This window comes from Lynx rufus, unplaced genomic scaffold (assembly GCF_022079265.1).
Source record: "Lynx rufus isolate CCGP_SWC_20201006 ecotype Redwood Valley unplaced genomic scaffold, mLynRuf1.p SCAF_14, whole genome shotgun sequence".
In the NCBI taxonomy this organism is placed as follows: Eukaryota; Metazoa; Chordata; class Mammalia; order Carnivora; family Felidae; genus Lynx; species Lynx rufus.
In genome coordinates, this window is record NW_025814828.1 from 53,799,495 (window position 1) to 53,824,449 (window position 24,955).

Sequence of the window (24,955 nt, forward strand, 5' to 3'; positions counted from 1 at the left end):
GATCATAAATATACTCACTGGATTGCAGAAAAGAGTGGAGGGCATAAGTGAGACCCTGAACAAGAGATAAAAAAGAACCAGAGATGAAGAACATAATCAATGAAATAAAAAATACACTTGAGGGGTGCCTGGTGGCTCAGTCGGTTGAGCATCCAACATTGGCTCAGGTCATGATCTCACAGTTCTTGGATTCAAGCCCCACATCAGGCTCTGTGCTGCCCGCTTACTTAGAGCCTGGGGCCTGCTTCAGATTCTGTGTCTCCTTCTCTCTCTCCCCTTCCCCCGCTCACGCTTTGTCTCACTCTGTTTCTCAAAAATAAATAAATGTTAAAAAAATAAAAAAAAATACACTTGATGGGGGTGCCTGGGTGGCTCAGTAAATTAAGCGTCTGACTTCAACTCGGGTCATGATCTCATGGTACATGGGTTCAAGCCCCACATCAGGTTCTCTGTTGTCAGCACAGGGCCCTCATCAGATTCTCTGTCCTCTTCTCTCTCTGCCCTTCCCCCACTCATTCTCTCTCAAAATAAATAAATAAAAACTTAAAAATACACTTTATAGAATAGATAGCAGGCTAGATAAAGCAGAGGAATGAATTAATGATCTGAAAGACAGGCAAATGGAAAGTAACCAAGCTGAGAAATGGAGAGGAAAGAAAATTATGAAAATTGAGAATAGCCTTAGGTAAACAGTGATGCCATCAAACGTAATAACATTTGCACTATAAGGATCTCAGGAGAAGAAGAGAGAAGAAAAGGGGCAGAAGATTTGTTTGAAGAAATAATAGCTTAGAACTTCCCTGATCTGAGGAATGAAATAGATATCCAGATCCAGGAAACACAAATTTCACCCCTCAAATTCAACCCAATGAGGTCCATGCCAAGACACAAAGTAATTCAAATGGCAAGAAGTAGTGATAAAGAAAAAAAATTAAAGCAGCAAGAGAAAAGAAGACAGTTATATACAAGGGAAACACCATAAATCTAACAGTGAGTTTTTTAGCAAGAATTTTGCAGGCTGGAAGGGTAAGTCATGATATTTTCAAAGTGCTGAAAGGGAAAAATCTGAAGCCAAGAATACTCTATCCAGCAAAGCTATCATGACAGAACAGGAGAGATAAAGTGTTTCTCAGACAGAAAATAACTAAAGGAGCTTGTGAGCACTAAACTAGTCATAGAAGGAATATGAAAGAGAATTATTTGAGTGGAAAGGAAGACCAAAAGTGAGAATATTAAAAGTAAAAAAAAAAAACACAAATGCAGTAAAAATAAATAATTCTTTAAAAATCAGTCAAAGGATTTCTAAAATAAAAAGATGAAAAGTATGACACTATACACCTAAAACTTGGGGCGGGGTGAGAGGAGTAAAGATTGGGCTTAAACCTGATAATCAACTTAATAAAAGACTGCTATATGAAGAAGATGCTATATAAAAACCTAACAGTAACCACAAATCAAAAAGTTGTAATAGATATGCAGAAAATAAAGAGAATGGAATCCAAGTATATTGCTAAAGAAAGCCAACAATCCATGAAAGAGACAAGAGTTGAAAGTGTCTGAAAAAAATCTCTAGAAACAATCATGAAACAAGTAACAAAATGGCAATAAATACGTATCTATCAATAATAATGTTAACTATAAATGAACTAAACACTCCAATTGAAACACAGGGTGCCAGATCAGATAAGGAAACAAGATCCATCTATATGCTGCTTACAGGAGACTCATTTCAGACTTAAAGACACTTGCAGATTGAAAGTGAAGAAATGGAGAAATATTTAACGTGCAAATGGATGTCAAAATAAATCTGGAGTAGCAATACTTACATCAGACAAACTAAACTTTAAAACAAACACTTTAACCCGAGACAAAGAAAGGTACTATATAATAATAAAGGACATAATCCAAAAAAAGGCTACAACAATTGTAAATATTTATGTACCCCAAATGGAAGCAACCAAATACATAAACAGAAAGAACTAATGAATAGTAATACAATCATAGTAGGGGACTTTAACATCCCATTTACAATGATTGACAAATCATACAAACAGAAAATCAAGAAGGAAACAGTGGTTTTGAATGATACACTGAACCAGCTGGACTTGACATATTCAAACCTTTTCATCTTACAACAGAAGAATACACATTCTTTTCAAGTGCACATGGAACATCCTCCAGAATATTAGGTCACAAAACAGGTCTCAACAGATTTTTAAAAAGTGAAGTAATAAAATGAAACTCTTCTGATTACAATGTTATGAAACAGAAACCAATCAGAAGAAAAAATCTGGAAAGAGGACAAATACATGGAGGTTACATAACATGTTACTAAACGATGAATGGTTCAACCAAGAAATCAAAGAATAAATCAAAAAGTACATGGAAACAAAACAGTCCAAAATCATTGGGATGTAACAAATGTGGTTCAGGAGAAAAATTTATAACAATACAGGCCTACATCAAGAAGTAAGAAAAATGTCAAATAAACAACCTAAGCTTACATCTAAAGGAGCTCAAAAAAGAACAACAAACAAAATCCAAAACCAACCAAAAGAAATAAATAATAAAGATTAAAGCAGAAATAAATGATATAGAAACTAAAAACAAGCAAAACAAAGCACAATAGAACAGGAAATGGGTTAGTTAAGATGGCTCAATAGTAGGGGGACCCTACTAGGCAAGCGCCTTGTCCCTCAAACACAGCTAGATAAATATCAAATCATTCTGGGCATTCAATAAATTGATTTAAGAACCCAGAGAACAAACTGCACATTTATAGGGAGAAAAAACAACCATATTGTGAAAGGTAGGAGTTATGAAGAGTTGATTTGGGGTAGAAAAGAATTGTAGGTGTTGTGGAAAAGAGGGAACTCTGATCAGGGAGGGAGGACACAGCGAAAGAGATTCAGAGAAATAGAAAGCAGCATGCAGGGGATTACACAAGAAAAACACCTCCCCAAAATCATTGACTGGGAAAAGGAGAGGGGCTGAATATTACGAGTTTTTACAAACAGCAGAGCTCAGAGTCTGAAGTTTTAGAAGTCCACAACATTGCCAAGGTCTTTTCTGGTAGAAGCTTAGTGGTATTCTTTTGGGGAAGGAGGACAGAAGCCCAGGAGCATACAGTGTGGTCTGAGGATCCCCTAGGTCATACTGAGAGAGACAGTTCTTGTAGAAGTTCTTGGGGTTCAGCTGGGAGAAGTGGTGCTGCCTTTCAGGGGACAAAAGTGATGGTGGTCACCAGTGAGAGGCTCTATTAAATAGCATAAAAGCAGAGGCACCTGCAGAAGGCAGCTAACCTGGAAGCCAGCTTTTGGCTGCACTTTACCATAAACTCTGAGCCCCTGCACAGTTGTGTGACCGCTTTTCTTGGATAAACTGGCAATGGTCACAGGGCAGCAAGACCATCTCCCAGAGGATCAGTGCAGGTCCACACTGTGCTGGATCCCTAAAACATGGAATTTTGAAACCCAGACATGGGCCTGAGATAAAACACAGGAGCACTGTGCTGCCAGGCAGGCAAATGGCTTAGACATACACAGGGTGAAGGCAGGGTTCTGATGGAAACTTGGGACACAAGATTGTTCATTCATTTGTGAGCACTTCCTGAACAGTGGCATGGGTGAACTCCCCTCTCTGGGGATTAGAGAGAGAGAGGTGATGCCATTTGCCCTGACCCTGACACCTTCATCTCCCCTGACAGACTTCAGTGAGCAACCCAGCGTCCGGTGAAGGCTGCATCTGCTTACACCAAGCCTCAACCCACTGCACCTTGCAAGTGCATATTTACTGGGACAAGTTGGCCTGAGAACCAGCACAACAGGCCCCTTGCATAAGAGACCAGCACAAACCCCCTATACCCACCAAGTCCCCTGATCATAGAGTGCTGCACTTCAGCTCTAAGGGAAATAGGATTTGGCCTTTTCTAAAAAGCAGACCAAAACACACGTAGTTAAAACTTGCAACACACTGGAAAAGGTCCAAACACTCCCCATGCAGGGAAAGAGAAACTCTACAGAGAACTGATCTGAGGGAAAGAGCAGCCAAAACACAATGGCAAAGTACACACAGCATATACCAAAAAAACTTCCTGAAGCACCAGGCCCTGGACAGCATATGACCTCTTTTTAATATAACCATTCCTCTCAGGAGCAGAAAACATTCAGGCTTTCCTAACACAGAGAAGACAGAGATCTAGACAAAATGCCAAGATGAAAGAATGCCTCCCAAAAGGAAGAACAAGAAGAGGTCATAATCAGGGATCTAATCAAAACAGATGTAAGTAATACACCTGAACCAGAATTTAAAACAACAACCATAAAGATACTAGTTTGGCTTGAGAAAAGCATAGAAGACACTAGGAAGTCCCTTCTGCAGAGAAAAAAGAGCTAAAAACTAATCAGACTAAAATAAAAATACTGTAACCGAGATATAAAACTGACTGGATGTACTGAGAAAAAGAATGGAAGAAACAGGGGAAGGAATTAGTGATATAGAAGATAAAATTATGGAAAATAATGAAGCTGAAAAGAAGAGGGAAAGAAAAATATTGGAACATGAATGTAGACTTAGGGAACTCAGTGACTCCATAAAGTGTAATAACTTTTGTATCATAGGAGTCCCAGAAGAAGAAGAGAGGGGAAAGGGGGCATAAGGTTTATTTGAGCAAACTATAACTGAAAACTTCCATAATCTAATGAAGGAGACAGATAAAAACGAGGAGGCACATAGAACTCTCATCAAAGTCAACAAAAGCTGGTCAACACCAAGATATGATATAGTAAAATTTGCAAACTACACAGATATGGAAAGAATCCTGAAGGCAGCATGGGAAAAAATACTTAAGCTACAAGGGAAGACAAATAAGGTTAGCAGCAGATTTCCTTACAGAAACATGGCAGGCCAGAAATGAGAGTACGATATATTCAACGTGTTGAATGGGAAAAGTATACAGCCAAGAATACTTTATCCAGTAAGTTTGTCATTCAGTGTAGAAGGAGAGATAAGGAGTTTCCCAGACAGACAAAAACTAAAGGAGTTTCTGACCACTAAACCAGCCCTGCAAGAAATATTAAAAGGGACTCTTTGAGTGGGAAAGAAAGAACAAAAGCAACAAAGACTGGAAAGGAATAAAGAAAATATCCAGAAACAACAACTTTACAGATAATACAATGGCACTAAATTCCTATCTATCAATAATAACTCTGAAGGTAAATGGATTAAATGCTCCAACCAAAAGAGTATCAGAATGTATAAAAAACAAGACCCATCTATACGCTGCCTACAAGAGACTCATTATAGACCTAAAGACACCTGCAGATTTAGAAAGAAGGATGGGGAACCATTTATCATACAAATGGACATCAAAAGAAAGATAGATTAGCCATACTTATATCAGACAAATGAAATTTTAAACTAAAGACTAACAAGAAATGAAGGACACTGTATCATAATAAAGGAGTCTATCAAACAAGAAGATCTAACAATTGCAAGTGTTTATGCCCCTAACTTAGGGTAACCCAAATATATATATCAATTATAGCAAACATAAACTCATTGACTTCAACACCCAACTTACAACAATGGACAGATCATCTAAGCAGAAAATCAAGGAAACAAAGACCTTGAGTTACACACTCGACTAGATGGTCTTAACAGATATATTCAGAACATTTCATCCTAATGCAGCAGAATACTCATTATTTTTGAGTATACATGGAACATTATCCAGAATAGATCACATATTGGGTCACAAATCAAGTCTCAACAAGCACAAAAAGAATGAGATCATACCATGCATACTTTTAAACCACAAGACTATGAAACTTGAAGTCAACCACAAGAAAAAATTCAGAAAGACCACAAATACATGGATGTTAAAGAACAAGTTACTAAAGAATGAATGGGTTAACTAGGAAATTAAGGAAGAAATTTAAAAATACATGTAAGCTCAGAGAGCTTTCCCTCTAAGGTCAGGGAAAAGACAGGGATGTCCACTCTTGCCACTGTTATTCAACATAGTATTGGAAGTCTTAGCGTCTACAATCAGACAACATAAAGAAATAAAAGGCATCCAAATTGGCCAGGAGGAGGTCAAACTTTCACTCTTCGCAGATGACATGATATTCTATATGGAAAACCCAAAAGGCTCCACCAAAAACTGCTAGAACTAATTCATGAATTCAGCAAAGTTGCAGGACATAAAATCAATGCACAGAAATCGGTTGCATTCCTATACACCAACAATGCAGTGACAGAAACAGAAATCAAGGAATCGATCCCATTTACAGTTGCACAAAAAGCCATAAAATACCTAGGAATAAATCTAACCAAATAGGTGAAAAATCTATACACTGAAAACTATAGAAAGCTTATGAAAGAAGTTGAAGAAGACACAAAGATATGGCAAAAGATTCCATGCTCCTGGATAGGAGGAGCAAATATTGTTAAAATGCCAATACTACCCAAAGCAATCTACATATTCAATGCAATCCCTATCAAAGTAACACCAGCATTCTTCACAGGGCTAGAACAAATAATCCTAAAATTTGTATGGAACCAGAAAATACCCCGAATAGCCAAAACGATCTTGAAAGAGAAAACCAAAGCAGGAGGCATCACAATCTCAGACTTCAAGTTATACTACAAAGCTGTAATCATCAAGACAGTATGGTACTGGCACAAGAACAGACACTCAGATCAATGCAACAGAATAGAGAACCCAGAAATTGACCCACAAATGTATGGCCAACTAATCTTTGACAAAGCAGGAAAGAATATCCAATGGAATAGACAGTCTCTTCAGCAAGTGGTGCTGGGAAAACTGGACAGCGACATGCAGAAGAATAAACTTGGACCACTTTCTTACACCATACACAAAAATAAACTCAAAATGGGTGAAAGACCTAAATGTAAGACAGGAAGCCATCAAAATCCTCAAGGAGAAAGCAGGCAAAAACTTCTTTGATCTTGGCTGCAGCAAAATCTTACTGAACACATCTCCAGAGGAAAGGGAAACAAAAGCAAAAATGAACTCCTGGGACCTCATCAAAATAAAAAGCTTCTGCACAGCCAAGGAAACAATCAGCAAAAATAAAAGGCAACTGACAGAATGGGAGAACATATTTGCAAATGACATATCAGATAAAGGGTTAGTATCCAAAATCTATAAAGAACTTATCAAACTCAACATCCAAAAAACAAATAATCCAGTGAAGAAATGGGCAAAAGACATGAATAGACATTCTTCAAGGAAGACATCCAGATGGCCAACCGACACATGAAAAAATGCTCAACATCATGCATCATCAGGGAAATACAAATCAAAACCATAATGAGATACCACCTGACACCTGTCAGAATGGCTAACATTAACAACTCAGGCAACAACAGATGTTGGTGTGGATGCAGAGGAAGAGGATCTCTTTTGCATTGTTGGTGGCAATGCAAGCTGGTGCAGCCTCTCTGGAAAAGAGTATGGAGGTTCCTCAAAAAACTAAAAATAGAACTGCCCTGCGACCCAGCAATTGCACTACTAGGCATTTACCCACGGGATACAGGTGTGCTGTTTCTAAGGGACACATGCACCCCCATGTTTATAGCGGCACTGTCAACAATAGCTAACGTACAGAAAGGGCCCAAATGTCCATCGATGGATGAATGGATAAAGAAATAGTATATGTATACAATGGAGTATTACTCGGCAATCAAAAAGAATGAAATCTTGCCATTTGCAACTACGTGGATGGAACTGGAGGGTATTATGCTAAGTGAAATTAGTTAGAGAAAGACAAAAAATCACATGACTTCAGTCATATGAGGACTTTAAGAGACAAAACAGATGAACATAAGGGAAGGGAAAGAAAAATAATATAAAAACAGGGAGGGGGACAAAACGGAAGAGACTCATAAATATGGAGAACAAACTGAGGGTTACTGAAGGGGCTGTGGGAGGGGGGATGGGTTAAATGGGTAAGAGATATTAAGGAATATACTCCTGAAATCATTGTTTCACTATATGCTAACTAATTTGGATGTAAATTTTAAAAAATAAAAAATAAAAAATAAAAATGTAAGCAAATGAAGATGAAAACACAACTGTCCTGAACCTTTGGGATACAGTAAAGTCGGTGATAAGAGGGAGGTATATATGATTATAGAACTGCCTGAAGAAGCAAGAAAAGTCTCACATCTTATATCTAAATGAGCTACAAAAGGAACAGCAAATAAAGCCTGGAGCCAGCAGAAGGGAAATAATAAAATTAGATCAGAAATAAATGATATAGAAGCAAAAAAAAAGTAGAACAGATCAACAAAACTAAAAGATTGTTCTTCAAAATAATTAATAAAATTGATAACCCCCTAGCCACACATCAAAAAGAAAAAGGACTCAAATACAAAACTAAACAAAACAAAAACCATAAATGAAAGAGGAGAGATCATAACCAACACCACACAAATACAGTTTTAAGAGATTTATGAAAAATTAACTGCCAACAAATGGGACAATATGGCAGAAATGGATAAATCCCTAGAAACATACAAACTACCAAAATTGAAACAGGAGGAAATACAAAATTTGAACAGACCCATAACTGGCAAAGAAATTGAATTGATAATCAAAAATATCCCAACAAACAAAAGCCCAGAGCTAGATAGCTTCCCAAGGGATTTCTACCAGATACTTGAAGAAGAATTAATAACTATTCTTCTCAAACTTATCCAAAAAATAGAGACAGAAGGAAAACTCCCACTAATTGTACAAGGCAAATATTACAGTGATTCCAAAAGCAGACAAAGACCCTATTAAAAATTAGGACATTTACAGGCCAATATCCCTGATGAATAAGGATGCAAAAACTCTCAACAAGTTGCTAGGAATTCAAGTCCACCAGTACATTAAAAGAATCATTCAACATGATCAAGTGAGATTTATTCCTGGACTGCAGGTGTTGTTCAATATTTGCAAATCAATCAATGCAATCCACCATATTAATAAAGGATAAGAACCATATGATCCTCTCGATAGATGCAGAGAATGCATCCATTCTTGATAAAAATCCTCAACAATGTAGGGATACAGGGAACATACCGCAACATCATAAAGGCCATATACAAAAGACCCACAGCTAATATGATTCTCTTTAGGGAAATACTGAGAGCTTTTCTTGTACAGTCAGGAACAAGACAGGGATATCCACTCTCACCATTACTTTTTGTATATGGTGTAAGAAAGTGGAACAGTTTCTTTCTTCCAGCACTATTTGCTAAAGAAGACTGTTTTTCTTTCCATTGGATATTCTTTCCTGCTTTGTTGAAGATTAGTTGGCCACGTATTTGTGGGTCCATTTCTGAAATGGAATATTCTATTCCATTGACCTATGTGTCTGTTTTTGTGCCAATACCATACTGTCTTAATGATAGAAAATAAACTGAGAGTCAATAGAGGGGAGTGGGTGGTGGATAGGCTAGATGGCTGATGGGTATCAAGGAGGGCACTTATTATGATGGGTGGGTGTTCTTTGTAAGTGATCAATCACTGAATTCTACTCCTGAAACTTATATTGCACTGTATTTTCACTAACTAGAATTTAAATCAAAATTTAAAAAAGAAAAAGAGAAAAAAGCTGAAACCACTAAACTCTACCCAGCAGACTATCAATCAGAATAGAAGGAGATAAAGTGTTTCCCAGAGAAATATTATAAGAAATCATTATGATCAAACTAACCTTACAAGAAACACTAAAGAAAATTCCTTGAATGTAAAGAAAAGGTCATAATGAGGAGTTAGAAAAAGTTCACAGGAAATACAAACTATAAAAGTACTAGATTATTAACTTATAAAATCAGTGCAAAGGTTAATGTACAAAAGCAATAAAATCAATTATATCTATAAAAATTAGTCAAGGAATTCATAAAAAGATGTAAATTATGACATCAGATACATAAAATGTGTGAGGGGGTAAATATGTAGTGCTTTTAGTATATGTGCTGCTGAAGCAAGCACAAATATGTAGTGCTTTTGGAATTGGCTCAAACTTAAGCGACTATCAAGTTAATATAGATACTGCATGCATAAGACATTATATATGAGCCTAATGAGAACCTCAAATAAAAAATGTGTAATAGTTACACAAAAATTAAAGAGAAAGAAATGCAATCATATCACTAAAGAAAGTCAAAATCACAAGGGAAGAGAACAAGAGAAGAAAGGAACAGAAAAACACTAGAAAACAACTGTAAAACAATAAAATGGCAATAAGTACATACATATCAATATTTACTTTGAATGTAAATGGACTAAGTGCTCCAATAAAAAAAATACAGAGTGACTGAATGGATAAAAAAGCAAGACTCATCTATATACTGCCTATAAGAGACTATCTTCAGACCTAAAGACATATGTAGAGTGAATGTGAAGTGATGGAAAAACATTTACCATACAAATGGTATCAAAAAAGAAACCTGGGGAAGCAATACTTGTATCAGATGAAATAAGCTTTAAAACAAAAATGTAACAAAAGACAAATCAGGACACTACATAATGATAAAAGGAACAATCCAACAAAAGGATATAACAGTTGTAAATATTTATGCACCCAACATGAGAGAACTTAAATATAAAGCAAATAGTAACAGACATAAATGAAGCAATTGACAGTAATACACTACTAGTAAAGGACACTAACACTGCAGTTATATCAATGGATAGATCACCCCAACAGAAAATTCATAAGGAAACAAACAGTGGCTTTGAATGACACATTGGACCAAATGGATCTAATAGATATATTCAGAAAATTCCATCTAAAATAGCAGAATAAAAATTCATTTCAAGTCTACATGGAACATTCTCCCAAACATATCAAATGTTAGGCCATAAGATGACTCTCAATAAACTCAAAAAGACTGGAACTATATCATGCATCTTTTCTGACCACAACAGTATGGAACTTGAAATCAATTACAAGAAAACATATAAACAAACACAAGTACATGGAAGCTAAATAACATGCTATTAAACAATGAAAGAGTCCACCAAGAAATCAAAGAGGAAATTAAAAAAAAAACACATGGAGACAAATGAAAATGAAAACACAATAGTCCAAAATCTGTGGGATACAGAAAAAAAGTGTTCTAAGAGGAAAGATTATACCAATACAAGTCCACCTCAAGAAGCAAGGAAAATCTCAAATAAACACTTACAGGCACAGAAAAAGAACAATAACAAAAAAAAAACAGCAGAAGAAAGGAAATAATAACTATTAGAGCAGAAATAGAGACTAAAAAAACAGTAGAACAGATCAATGAGACAAGGAACCGTTTCCTTGAAAAGTTCAAAAAATTCATAAACCTTTTGCCAGACTCATGAAAAAAGGGAGAAAACACAAATAAAATCAGAAATAAAGAAAAAGAGGTAACAACTGACATGATAGCAAGTATTATAAGAGAATATTACAAGAAATTATATGCCAACAAATTGTATAATCTAGAAGAAATGGGAAAATTCCTTGAAACATATAGAAAACTGAATCAGGAAAAAGTAAAAACTTGGAACAAAACAATTACTAGCAATTAAATTAAATCAATAATCAAAATACTCCCAATAAACAAAAGTCCAGGGCCACTCTCTTCACAGGTGAATTCTACCAAACATTTAAAGAAGAGTTAATACCAACTCCTCTCAAAACTATTTCAAAAAATGTAAGAGGAGGAGAGTTTCCAAATTCATCCTATGAGGCTAGCATTACCCTCATACTAAAACCAGAGAAAGACACTGCAAAAAGAAAACTACAGGCCAATATTCCTGATGAGCATAGATGCAAAAATCCCCAACAAAATATTAGCAAACAAATCCAACAATACATTACAAAAATCATTCATTGTGATCAAATGGGATTTATTCCAAAGATGCAAAGATACTTCAATATATGCAAATCACAACACATTAACAAAATGAAAGATAATATTCATTAGATCTCCTCAATAGATGCAGAAAAAAACATTTGAAAAAGTTCAGCATTCATTTATGATTTAAAAACTATCAATAAAATAGGTATACAAGCAACATACCTCAACATAATAAAGGACACTTAAGAAAACCCACAACTAACATCATACTCGATGGTGAACAACTGAGAACTTTTCCTCTAAGATCAGGAACAAGACAAAGACGTTCACTCTCTACATTTTTATTGAGCATAGTACTGGAAGTCCTAGCCACAATAAAGGAATAAAAGGCATCCAAATTGGTAAGGAAGAAGTAAAACTTTTACTATTTGCAGATGGCATGAAATTATATATAGAAAACCCTAAAGACACCACCAAAAGACTACTAGATCTAATAAATGAATTCAGCAAAGTTGCAGGATACAAAATTAATATGCAGAAATCGATTGCATTTCTATACACTAATAATGAAGTAACAGAAAGAGCAATTAAGAAAACAATCTCATTTATTTTGCACCAAAAAGAATAAAATATGAGCAATTAAGAAAACAATCCCATTTATTTGCACCAAAAAGAATAAAATACCTGGGAATAAGCTTATACAAAGAGGTGAAAAACCTGTACTTTGAAAACTATAAAACTTTGACTTGAGAAGTTGAAGATGACACAAACAAATGGAAAGATATTCCATGCTTATGCATTGGGAGAATCAACATAGTTAAAATGTCCATACTACTCAAAACAATCTATAGATTTAATGTAATCTGTATCAAAATACTAACAGCACTTTTCAGAGAACTAAAACAATAATCTTAAAATCTGTATAGAGCCACAAAAGAACCCGAATAGCCAAAACAATCTTGGAAAAGAAGAAAAAAGCTGGGAGTATCACAATCTCACATTCTGAGATATATTACAAAGCTGTAATTGTCAAAATAATATGGTACTGGATCAAAAATAAATGCATAAATCAATAGAACAGAAAAGAGACTTTGTAAATAAACCCACCCTTTTTGGTCAATTAATCTGTAACAAATGAGGCAAGAATATACAATGGGTAGAAGATGCTCTCTTCAATAAACAGTGTCATGAAAATTGGATAGTTACATGCAAAAGAATGAGATTGGACCACTTCCTTACACCATACACGCACACACAAATACCCACAGAATGGATTCAAGACTGAACTTTCATAAAATTCCTAGAAGAAAACATAGACAGTAATTTATTTGACATTGGCCATAAAAACATTTTTCTAAATATGTCTTCTCTGGTAAGAGAAACAAAAACAAAATCAAACCATTTCAACTACACCAAAAAAAAAAAAAAAACTTCTGTAAAGTCACAGAAAACATCAACAAATCAAAAAAAGCAACCCACTGAATGGGTGAAAATAATTACAAATGATATATTCGATAAGGAGTGTTGATATCCAAAATATACAAAGAACTTATACAACTCAATACACAAAAAGCCAAATAAACCAATTAAAAAATGGACAGAGGGCCTGAATAGACATTTTTCCAAAGAAGACATACAGATGGATAGCAAACACATGAAAAGCACTACTAGGTATTAACCCAAAGAATACAAAACTACTAATTCAAAGGGATAATTCACCCCAATATTTATAGCAGCACTATCTACAATAGCCAAATTATGGAGACAGCCCAAGTGTACATCAAATGATGAATGTATAAAGTGGTATATGTACACAATAGAATGTTCCTCAGTCATAAAAAACAATTAAACGTTGCCATTTGCAACAACATGGATGGAGCTAGAGAGTGTTATGCTAAGCAAAATAAGTGAGTCATAAACAATACCATATGATTTCACTCCTTGTGGAATTTAACAAACAAAACAAATGCACAAGGTGAAAAAGAGAGACAGAGAGAGAGAGAGAGAGAGAGAGAGAGAGAGAGAGGGAGAGAGAGAGAGAAAGGCAAACCAAAGTTTTTCTGTTCATTACATTGAAGATTTCCTGCCATTCCTTTCTGGCCTCCCAAGTTTCAGTAGATAGGTCTGCCACTATTCTTACAGGTCTCCCTTTATAAGTTAGAGCATGTTTATCCCTAGCTGCTTTCAGAATTTTCTCTTTATCCTTGTATTTTGCCAGTTTCACTATGATATGTCATGCAGAAGATCAATTCAGGTTATGTCTGAAGGGAGTTCTCTGTGCCTCTTGGATTTCAATGCCTTTTTCTTTCCCCATTTCAGGGAAGTTCTCACCTACAATTTCTTCAAGTACCCCTTCAGCCCCTTTCTCTCTCTCTTCTTCTTCTGGAATTCCTCTGATACAGATATTGTTCTGTTTGATTGCAGCACTTAATTCTCTAATTCTACCCTCATACGCCTGGATTTTTTTTATCTTTCTTTTTCTCAGCTGCCTCCTTTTCCATAATTTCATCTTCCAATTCACCTACTCTCTCCTCTGCCTCTTCAATCTGTGCTATGGCCGCTAACATTTTATTTTTCACCTCATTTATAGCATTTTTTAGCTCCTCATAACTATTTTTTAGTCCCTTGATCTCTGTAGCAATAGATTCTCTGCTGTCCTCTATGCTTTTTTTCAAGCCCAGGGGTTAATTTTATGACTATTATTCTAAATTCTTGTTCTGTTATAGTGTTTAAATCATTTTTGATGAATTCGTTAGCTGTTGCTACTTCCGGGAGGTTCTTTTGAGGAGTGTTCTTCCGTTTCATCATTTTGGATAGTCCCTGCGGTGGCTCTGAACTGCAGGGCACTTCCCCTGTGCTGTCCAGAGTAACTTGTGTTGGTGGGAGGGACCACAGTCAGACCCAATGTTTGCCCCCAGCCCGCCGCTGGGGCCACAGTAAGACTGGTGTGTACCTTACCTTCCCCTCTCCCAGGGGCAGGACTCACTGTGGAGTGGTGTGGTCCCTGTCTGGGGTAGTGGCACATTGCCAGTCTTGTGGTGCTGCTTCAACGGGATCTGGGGTATTTGCTGGGGTGGATCCGCAAGGTGCACAGGGGTGGGAGGGGCAGGCTTAGCTTGCTTTGCCATTGGAGGTCTCCTGGGGGAGGGGTCCTGCAGTGATGGGAGGGAGGCAGACCCGTTGGAGGGATGGATCCACAGAAGCACAGCATTGGGTGTTTGTCCGGAGTAAGTTCAGTGACCGGAGCTGGTTCCCTTTGGAATTTTGGCTGCGGGATGGGACAGGGAGATGGCTCATGCCAAAGCCTTTGTTCCCCCTCAGAGCTGAGCTCTGTCTTCAGGGCTCAACAAATCTCCCCGCATCCTTTCACCCTCCCTACTCTCCGAGAGCAGAGCTATTGTTTTTTAACATTCCAGATGTTAAGTCCCGTTGGTTGTCAGAACTCACAGAGTCTGGACCCTCAGCTTTTGCAAGCCAAACTTTGAGGGCGGGCTCTCCTCCACCACCCTGGCTCCCTCCTGCCAGACCGTGTAGCATGCACCTCCTCTCTGCTCTTCCTACCATCTTCCGTGGGCCTCTTGTCTAAGCTTGGCTCCAGAGAGTCCATTCTGCTAGTCTTCTGGCAGTTTTCTGGCTTATTTAGGCAGATGTGGGTGGAATCTAAGCAGTCAGAGGACGAGGTGAGCCCGGTGTCCTCCTACATGGCCATCTTCCCCCTGAGTCTGCAATTTGTAATTCTATATGTGTTTACTTGCTTAATGTCTGTTTCCCCTACTATATTATAGATCCATGGAGCAGGCATAGTAACTTTTATCATTGTTTAACTACAACAACAATGCTTGACACAACATGGACAACCACTTGGTTGAATGAATGAAAAATGTCATGTTACTCAGTTAACGTCACTAAGTTTTAAAAGATTATCTGTCCCAAGATTTCTCTAATTTCATAAACTTGAATGGTCTCCATATGTATACTTTTTTCCTGTTCACCTTGCCTTAAAGTAAAAAGCTGAGCTATTTCATTTAGTACCACTTTAGTCCCTTTTAATGGCTAACATGTTATTTATCTGTTCACACCTTAATGAATGATCCCCCCCAATGGGTCATGTCCCTTGCATTACCCCCTACTCTTGAGTGTGAGCAGAACCTGTGACTTTCTTCTAGCCAACAAAATGTGGAGAAAATGTGAGGGGATATAAATGGGATCGTTACTTCCTTGAATAGGTTTTGTTGTATAAGACTCTGTCCTAGCATAATGGTGAGTAGGTAAAGGGTTAACATTAGGCCCAGAGACATAAGGGACCCTCTGGGAGGAGGAGGAAAGCTGTAGCTTCAGGTGGGAAGCTGAAGAAGTGGTGGGGAGTTTTGGGGGGAAAAAACGATAAATTTATTCCAGACCTTCCTGGGATAGGTGCCATGAGTGGAGTCTCACAAACTTTCTAATAAGGTCCCATTCAGGGACAAAACTCCTCCATGGCAACCCAGTAGGAACTCCTCTCAGTCTTGAGAGCTTTATGCTTTCCCTCAATAAACTCTATCGTTTTGCTCACTCTCTGTTGTCCGGGAGATTCATTCTTCGACTCTGTGAGACAAGGATCAGTGTCTCAGCCTCTATCACCCTCATGGAACAATGGACCTAGAGATTCTTCCACTAGCCTTGATGAAAACTACAATGTTGTGAGATGGTCTGTCAGAGGTCCACATGGCAACTGTAAATGATATCTAGGAACTAATAGCAACTCCCTAGCTGACAGACAGCAAGGAAAGAAATGGGGTGAGAGGAGACTACCTAAATTCTACACCTGCAAGGAACTGGATTCTGCCAACAACCATGTGAACTTGCAAGACAACCCAAACTCCAAATGAGAATTAAGCCCACCTAATGCTTTAATCGCAGCCTTGTGTAAGACCCTAAGCAGAGTGCTCAGATAAGTCATATCCAGACTCTGGACCCACATAAACTGTGACATAATGAATGTATGCTGTTTTAAGCTGATAAGTCTGTGGTAATTTGCAGCAACAAAACTAATCTACATATCAAAACTAATTCTGAAGCTACTTGCATTCAAACTCAGCCAGTTTTCCCTCTATAGTCTCAATATCAGTCTTTCCTCTTTTATTACTTAGACTTTCTCTTCTTGGATTTCCACATATAATGACCCACAATAAGTTCAGTACCACTCTCTTATTTCCTCCTCTTTCTAACTAATTTCACATGTCCTTTAAATGTTCCCAGGTTCTTCCCAGTACTATCTTCCAGAATCACTGGTCCGCATAGATGGTACCACCTATGTAATATGTGCTGAGCAAATTACAAAAATCAGTTTTTATTCTATCACACATCCAGCATTTTGTCTGTATTTTGCACAATTAACATCTTTAAAATTCCATTTTTGCATTTCCTTAATTTACCTCTCTGATGCCACTCATCAGATTTTTTCACAGCTTAATTGAGAAACAATTGACTTACATCCCTGTACAAATTTAAGGTGTACAGCATGATGGTTTGATTCACATATATTGTTAAATTATTACCACAACAGGTTTAGTTAACATTCATCATCTCTTATAGATACAATAAAAAGGTAAAAAGTATCTTTGTGGTGAGGATTCTTAGGATTTACTCTATTAACAACTTTCCTATATATCACACAGTAGTATTAACTATAGTAATCATGTTTTACATTAACACACCTAGTACTCATTCATCTTATGACTGGAAGTTTGTACGTTTTGACCACCTTCCTCCTGTTCCTCCTCCCCTCACCCCAACCTCTATTAGATTCCACATATAAATGAGATCATACAATATTTGTTTTTCCCTGTCTCACTTATTTCACTTAGCACAATGCCTGAAAGGTCCATCCATGTTGTTGCAAATGATAGGATTTCCTCATTTTTTTAATGGCTGAATATTCCTTTTGGATACATATACCACAACTTCTTTTTTTTTAATGTTCATTTATTTTTGAGACAGAGGGAGACAGAGGGTGAGTGGGGGAGGGATAGAGAGAGAGGGAGACACAGAATCTGAAACAGGCTCCAGGCTCTGAGTTGTCAGCACAGAGCCTGATGCAGGGCTCGAACCCATGAACCGTGAGATCATGACCAGAGCCAAAGTTGGGCGCTTAACCAATTGAGCCACCCAGGCGCCCCATACCACAGCTTCTTTATCCATTCATCTATGGATGGACACTTATGTTGTTTCCATGTCTTGGCTACTGCAAATAATGCTGCTGTGAACATGGTAATGCAGATATCTTTTTGAGTTAGTGTTTTCATTTCCTTTGAATATATTCCCAGAAGTGAAATTGCTAGATCATCTCATAGCTCCTTTATTTATTTATTTATTTATTTATTTATCCTCTATTTGTTTGTTTGTTTGTTTGTTTGTTCATTTAGAGGAGCCTCCTTACTGTTTTCTGTACTGGCTGTACCAGTTAATAATCCCACCAACAATGCACAGGGGTTCCATTTTCTCCACATCCACACCAGCATTTGTTATTTCTTGTCTTTTTAATGATGGCCATTATAACAGAAATGTGATGATATCTCCTTATGGTTTTAATTCTCATTTCTTTGATGACTACTGATGTTGAGCATCTTTTCATGTACGTGTTGGGCATTTGTATATCTTCTTTGGAAAAAATGTCTATTCTGCTTCTTTGCTCATTTTGGATTATTTGTGTTTTTTTTTTCTATTGAGTTGTATTTGTTCTTTATATATTTTAGATGTTAACCTCTTGTCAGATGTATGGTTTAAAATATTTTATCCCATTCCATAAGTTGTCTTTTCACTTTGGTTATGGTTTCTTTTACTGTGCAGAAGCTTTGTAGATTGATGTAGCCCCAATTGTTGACTTTTGATTTTGTTGCTTGTGTTTTAGGTCTTATTTTAAAAGAATCTGCACTGTGGCTGCTTCCATTTTATTTTGCACATCATTTATAGCATTTTTTTAAATTCATCATGACTATTTTTTACTTCCTTGGTCTCTGCAGTAATAGATTCTCTGCTCTCTTCTATGCCTGTTTCAAGCCCAGTGATTTAGAGACTCTTAAGGACTGAGCACAAACTGAGGGCTGATGGGGGTGGGGTAGAGGGGAAAATGGTTGATGTACATGGAAGAAGGCACTTGAATGAGCATTGGGTGTTGTATGTAAACCAATTTGACTGTATATATATATATATATATATATATATATATATATATATATATATGTTTATGTATATGTTTATATATTTATATTATTAAAAAAAACAAAAATAAATATAAAAGAATCAAGGGAGGGGCAGAGATTAGGTCTTACTTTAAAAGAATCAAGGGAGGGGCAGAGAGAGAATCCCAAGCAGACTCCACGCTGTCAGCACAGAGCCTGATGGGGCCTGGATCTCACAAACCATGAGATCATGACCTGAGCCTGAAATCAAGAATCAGATGTTTAACCAACTGAGCCACCCAGGCACCCCTTCAGTTCTTACATTTAAGTCTTTAATCCATTTTAAGTTTGTTTTTGTGAGTGGTGTAAGATAGGGGTCAAGCTTCATTTTTTAATATGTAAATATCCAATGTTTTCAGAACCATTTATTGAAGATACTGCCTTTTCTTCATTAAGTATTCTTGGCTCCCTTGTCAAATATTAGCTGATGGTATATGCTTGGTTTTATTTGTGTGCTCTTGATTGTTTTCTGCTGGTCCATTTGTTTTTATGCCAGTACCTTACTGTTTTAATCATTATAGCTTTATAATATAGCTTGAAATCAGGAAGTATGATGCCTCCTGGTTTGTTCTTCTTTCTCAGGATTTCTTTGGCTATTTGGGGTCTTTTGTGTTTCCATATAAATTTTAGGAGGGTTTTTTTTTCGTAAAAAATACTATTGGGATCTTGGTAGGGAATGCATTGAATATACAGATGGCTTTTGATACGATAGATATTTTAACAATATTAATTATCCCAATCCACGAACATAGAATACCTTTCCATTTATTTATGTCTTCTCCAATCTGTTTTATTAATCCCTTATGGTGTTCAGAGTACAGATCTTTCACCTCCTTGGTTAAATTTATTCCTAAGGATTTTATTGTCTTTGATGTTATTGTAAACGGGATCATTTTCTTTTTTTTTTTTTTTCAGAAAATTTCCTGTTAGTGTATAGAAATGCTATTGATGTTTGTATATTAATTTTATATCCTGCAACTTTTCTGAATCTGTTGATAATTTCTAAGTCTTTTTGGTTGATTCTTTAGGATTATCTATATATAAAATAATTTCATCAGTAAATAGAAACAATTTTAATGGTCCTTTCCAATTTTGATGTTTTAATTTCTTTTTCTTCTCTGATTGCTCTAGCTAGATTTCCATTACTATGTTGGATAAAAATGGCGAGAGTGATAATACACCAATACATTAAAAGAAGTATTCACCACAATCGAGTGGGGTTCATTCCTGGGATGCAGGAGTGGTTCAATATCCACAAATAAATCAAAGTGATATATCACATTAATAAATAAAGGATAAGGACCATATGATCCTCTCAATAGATGCAGAAATAGCATTTGACAAAATACAGTATCTTTCTTGATAAAAACCCTCAAGAAAGTAGGGATAGAAGGAACATACTCAAAACCATAAAGGCCATATAAGAAAGACCCATAGACAATATCATCTTCAATGGGGAAAAACTGAGAGCTTTCTCCCTGAGTTCAGGGATGTCTGTTCAACATGGTACTGGAAATCCCAGCCTCAGCAATCAGACAACAAAAAGAAATAAAAGGCATCCATATCAGCAAGGAAGAAGTCAAAGTTTCACTCTCGGAAGATGGCATGATTCTCTACATGGAAAAGCTGACAGACTCCACCAAAATACTGCTAGAACTGATACAGAAATTCAGCAAAGTTGCAGGATATAAAATCAATGCACAGAAATCATTTCCATTTCTATACACCAATAGTGAAGCAGCAGAAAGAAAAATCGAGGAATCAATCCCATTTACAATTTCACAGAAAACCAAAAAAATACCTAGGAATAAACCTAACCAAAGAGGTAAAATATCTGTACGCAGAAAACTATAGAAAGCTTATGAAAGAAATTGAAGAAGTCACAAATAAATGGAAAAACATTCTATGCTCATGGATCAGAAGAATATTGTTAAAATGTCGACACTATGCAGAGCAATCTACATATTCAATGCAATCCCTATCAAAATAACACCAGCATTCTTCATAGAGATAGAACAAAAAAATCTGAAATTTATGGGAAACCAGAAAAGACCCCGAATAGCCAAAGTAATGTTGAAAAAGAAAATCAAAGCAGATGTTGGTGAGGATGCAGAGAAAGGGGAACCCTTTTGCACTGTTGGTGGGAATACAAGCTGGTGCAGCCACTCTGGAGAACAGTATAAAGATTCTGCAAAAAATTAAAACAGAGCTATCCTACGACCCAGCAATTGCACTACTACCAGGTATTTATCCAAAGAATACAAAAATATAGATTTGAAGGGACACATGCACCCCATTGTTTATAGCAGCACTAGCAACTATAGCCAAATTATGGAAAGAGCCAAAATGTCCATTGACTGATGAATGGATGAAGAAGATGTGACGAATACTACTTGCCAATCAAAAAGAATGAAATCTTGCCATTTGCAACAACGTGCATGGGAATAGAATGTATTATTCTAAGTAAGACAAGTCAAGCAGAGAAAGATAAATATCATGTGATTTCACTCATATATGGAATTTAAGAAACAAAAGAGATGAACATAGGGGAAAGAAAGGAAAAACAAGATAAAAACAGAGAGGGAGACAAACCATGAGACTCTTTTTAAAAAAAATTTTAATGTTTATTTTATTTTATTTTTTTTTAAAGCTGAAGGATTTGTTTTTTAACGTTTATTTATTTTTGAGACAGAGAGAGACAGAGCATGAATGGGGGAGGGTCAGAGAGAGGGAGACACAGAATCCGAAACAGGCTCCAGGCTCTGAGCTGTCAGCACAGAGCCCGACGCGGGGCTCGAACTCATGGACCGCGAGATCATGACCTGAGCCGAAGTCGGCCACTTAACCGACTGAGCCACCCAGGCGCCCGTTTATTTTATTTTTGAGAGAGAGAGAGAGAGAGAGAGAGAGAGAGACAGGCAGAGAGAGAGAGGGAGACAGAATCTAAAGCAGGATCCAGGCTCTGAGCTGTCAGAACAGAGCCTGATCTGGACTCAAACCCATGAACCATGAGATCATGACCTTAGCTGAAGTCAGAGACAACCGACTGAGCCACCCAAGCGCTCCCATAAGTCTCTTAAATACAGAGGACAAACTGAGGGTTGCTGGAGGAAGGTGGGGGGGGGATGGGCTAAATGGGTGATGGGCATTAAGGAGGGCACTTGTTGGGATGAACACTGAGTGTTGTATGGAAGTAATGAATCACTAAATTCTACTCCTGAAACCATTATTACACTATATGCTAACTTAGATTTGATTTTTTTTAATGGTGACATTAAGTCCCCTTGTCTAGTTCCTGATTTTAGAAGAAAAGCTCTTAATTTCCCACTATTGAGCATGATGTTAGCTGTGGGCTTATCCCATATGTCCCTTATTATGTTGATATATATTCCTTCTATGTCCAATTTGTTAAGTGTTTTTATCATGAACTGATGTTGAATTTTGTCAAATGTTTTCTGTCTATTGAGATAATCATCCTTTTCCTTCATTCTATTAATGTGATGCATCACATTGATTGATTGGCATGTGCTGAACCATCCTTGCACCCCAGGGATAAATCCCACTCGATCATGGTGAATGATCCTTCTAATGTGCTGCTTAATTTGCCTTGTTAGTATTTTATTGAGAATTCTTGCGTCTGTATTCATCAAGGATATTGGTCTATAATTTCTAGTAATGTCCTTTTCTGGCTTTGATTTGGATATTAAGTATTAGGATATTAGCATAATTAGGATAAGGCTGGCCTTGTAAAATGAGTTTGAGAGTGTTCCCTCATCTATTTATTTTTGCAAGAGGTTGAGAAGGATTGATGTTAATTCTTATTGAAATGTTTGGTAAACTTCACCAGAGAAGCCTCTGATCCTGGGCTTTCATTCACTGGGAGATTTTTGCTTACTGATTCAACCTCCTTACTAGTAGTTGCTTTATTCAGATTTTTAATTTTTTCCTGATTCAGTTGGTAGGTTGTATGTTTCTAAGAATTTTTCCATTTCGTTTTGTAATTTTTTAAAAAAAAATGTTTGTTTATTTTTGAGAGAGAGAGAGATAGGGCACGAGCAGGGGAGGGGCAGAGAAAGAGAGGGAGACACAGAATCTGAGGCATGCTCCAGGCTCCAAGCCCTAAGCATGGAGCCCAACGTGGGCCCCAAAAACACATGAACCGTGAGATCATGACCTGAGCTGAAGTCGGTTGCTTAGCCGACTGAGACACCCAGGCACCCCTAAATTTTTCCATTTCTTCTAGGTTGTCCACTTTGTTGGCATGTAGTTATTCATAGTAGCTTCTTATAATCCTTTGTATTTCTGTGGTATCAGTTGTAATGACTTTTTCATTTGTAATTTTATTGATTTGGGTCCTCTCTCTTTTTTCCTTGATTAGTCTAACTAAAAGTTTGTCAATTTTGTTTACCTTTTCAAAGAACCAATTCTTAGTTTGGGTAATCTTTTCTATTGTTTCTCTGATCTCAACTTCATTTATTTCTGCTCTAGTCTTTATTTTGTCCTTCTGCTAACTTTGGGCTCAGTTCGTTCTTCTTTTTCTAGTTTCTTAAAGTGTTCAGTTAATTTTTTTTATTTGGTATATTTCTTGCTTTTTTTTTAAATTTAGACATTTATTTTGATAAACATTCCTCTTAGACTTGCTTTTGCTGCAAATCGTAAATTCTAGTATGTTTGGTTTCCACTTTCATTTGTCTCAATACATTTTTTTCACTTATTTTCTCTTTAATTTCTTCTTTGATCCATTGCTTGTTCAGAAGAGTATTGTTTAATTTCAATTTGTTTGTGAACTTTCCATTTTTCTTCTTGGTATTGATTTCTAGTTTTATGTGATTATGGTCAGGGAAGATACTTGTTATGATCTCAGTCTTGAATTTGCTAAGACTTATTTTGTGGCCTAACGTATAATGTCTCCTAGAAAATGATCCATGGGCAATTGAGACAATGTGTACAGTGCTGTTATTGGATAGAATGTTTTGTATATATCTGTTAGGTCCATTTGGTCTATAATTTTGTTCAAATCCACTGTTTATTGATTGTCTGGATAGTCTATTTATTTATTTTTTTATTATTTTTTAATATGAAACTTATTGTCAAATTGGTTTCCATACAACACTCATTGCTCATCCCGACAGGTGCTCTCCTCAATGCCCATCACCCACTTTCCCCTCCCTTCCACCCCCATCAACCCTCAGTTTATTCTCAGTTTTTAAGAGTCTCTTATGGTTTGGCTCCTTCCCTCTCTGTCACTTTTTCCCCCTTCCCCTCCCCCGTGGTCTTCTATTAAGTTTCTCAGGATCCACATAAGAGTGAAAACATATGGTATCTGTCTTACTCTGCCTGGCTTATTTCACTTAGCAGAACACCCTCCAGTTCCACCCACGTTGCTGCAAAAGTCTATATTTCATTCATTCTCATTGCCAAGTAGTATTCCATTGTATATATAAACCACAACTTCTTTATCCATTCATCAGTTGATGGACATTTAGGCTCTTTCCATAATTTGGCTATTGTTGAAAGTGCTGCTATAAACATTGGGGTACAAGTGCCTCTATGCATCAGCACTCCTGTATCCCTTGGGTAAATTCCTAGCAGTGCTATTTTTGAGAGTGGGATATTATGTCCTGAACTATTATTGTATTTCTGTTTATTTCTCCTTTCAGCTATGTTTCCTTTTGCTTTATATATTTAGATGTTCTAATGTTGGGCACATAAATATTTGCAATTGTTATATCTTCTTGATGGGTTGACTCCATCATTATGTAATGACATTCTTTGTCTCTTTTTACCATTTTTACTTTAAAGCATATTTTGTCTTATATAAGTATGACTATCCTATATATGTGTGTGTGTATATATTTTATGTATATATGTGTGTGTGTGTG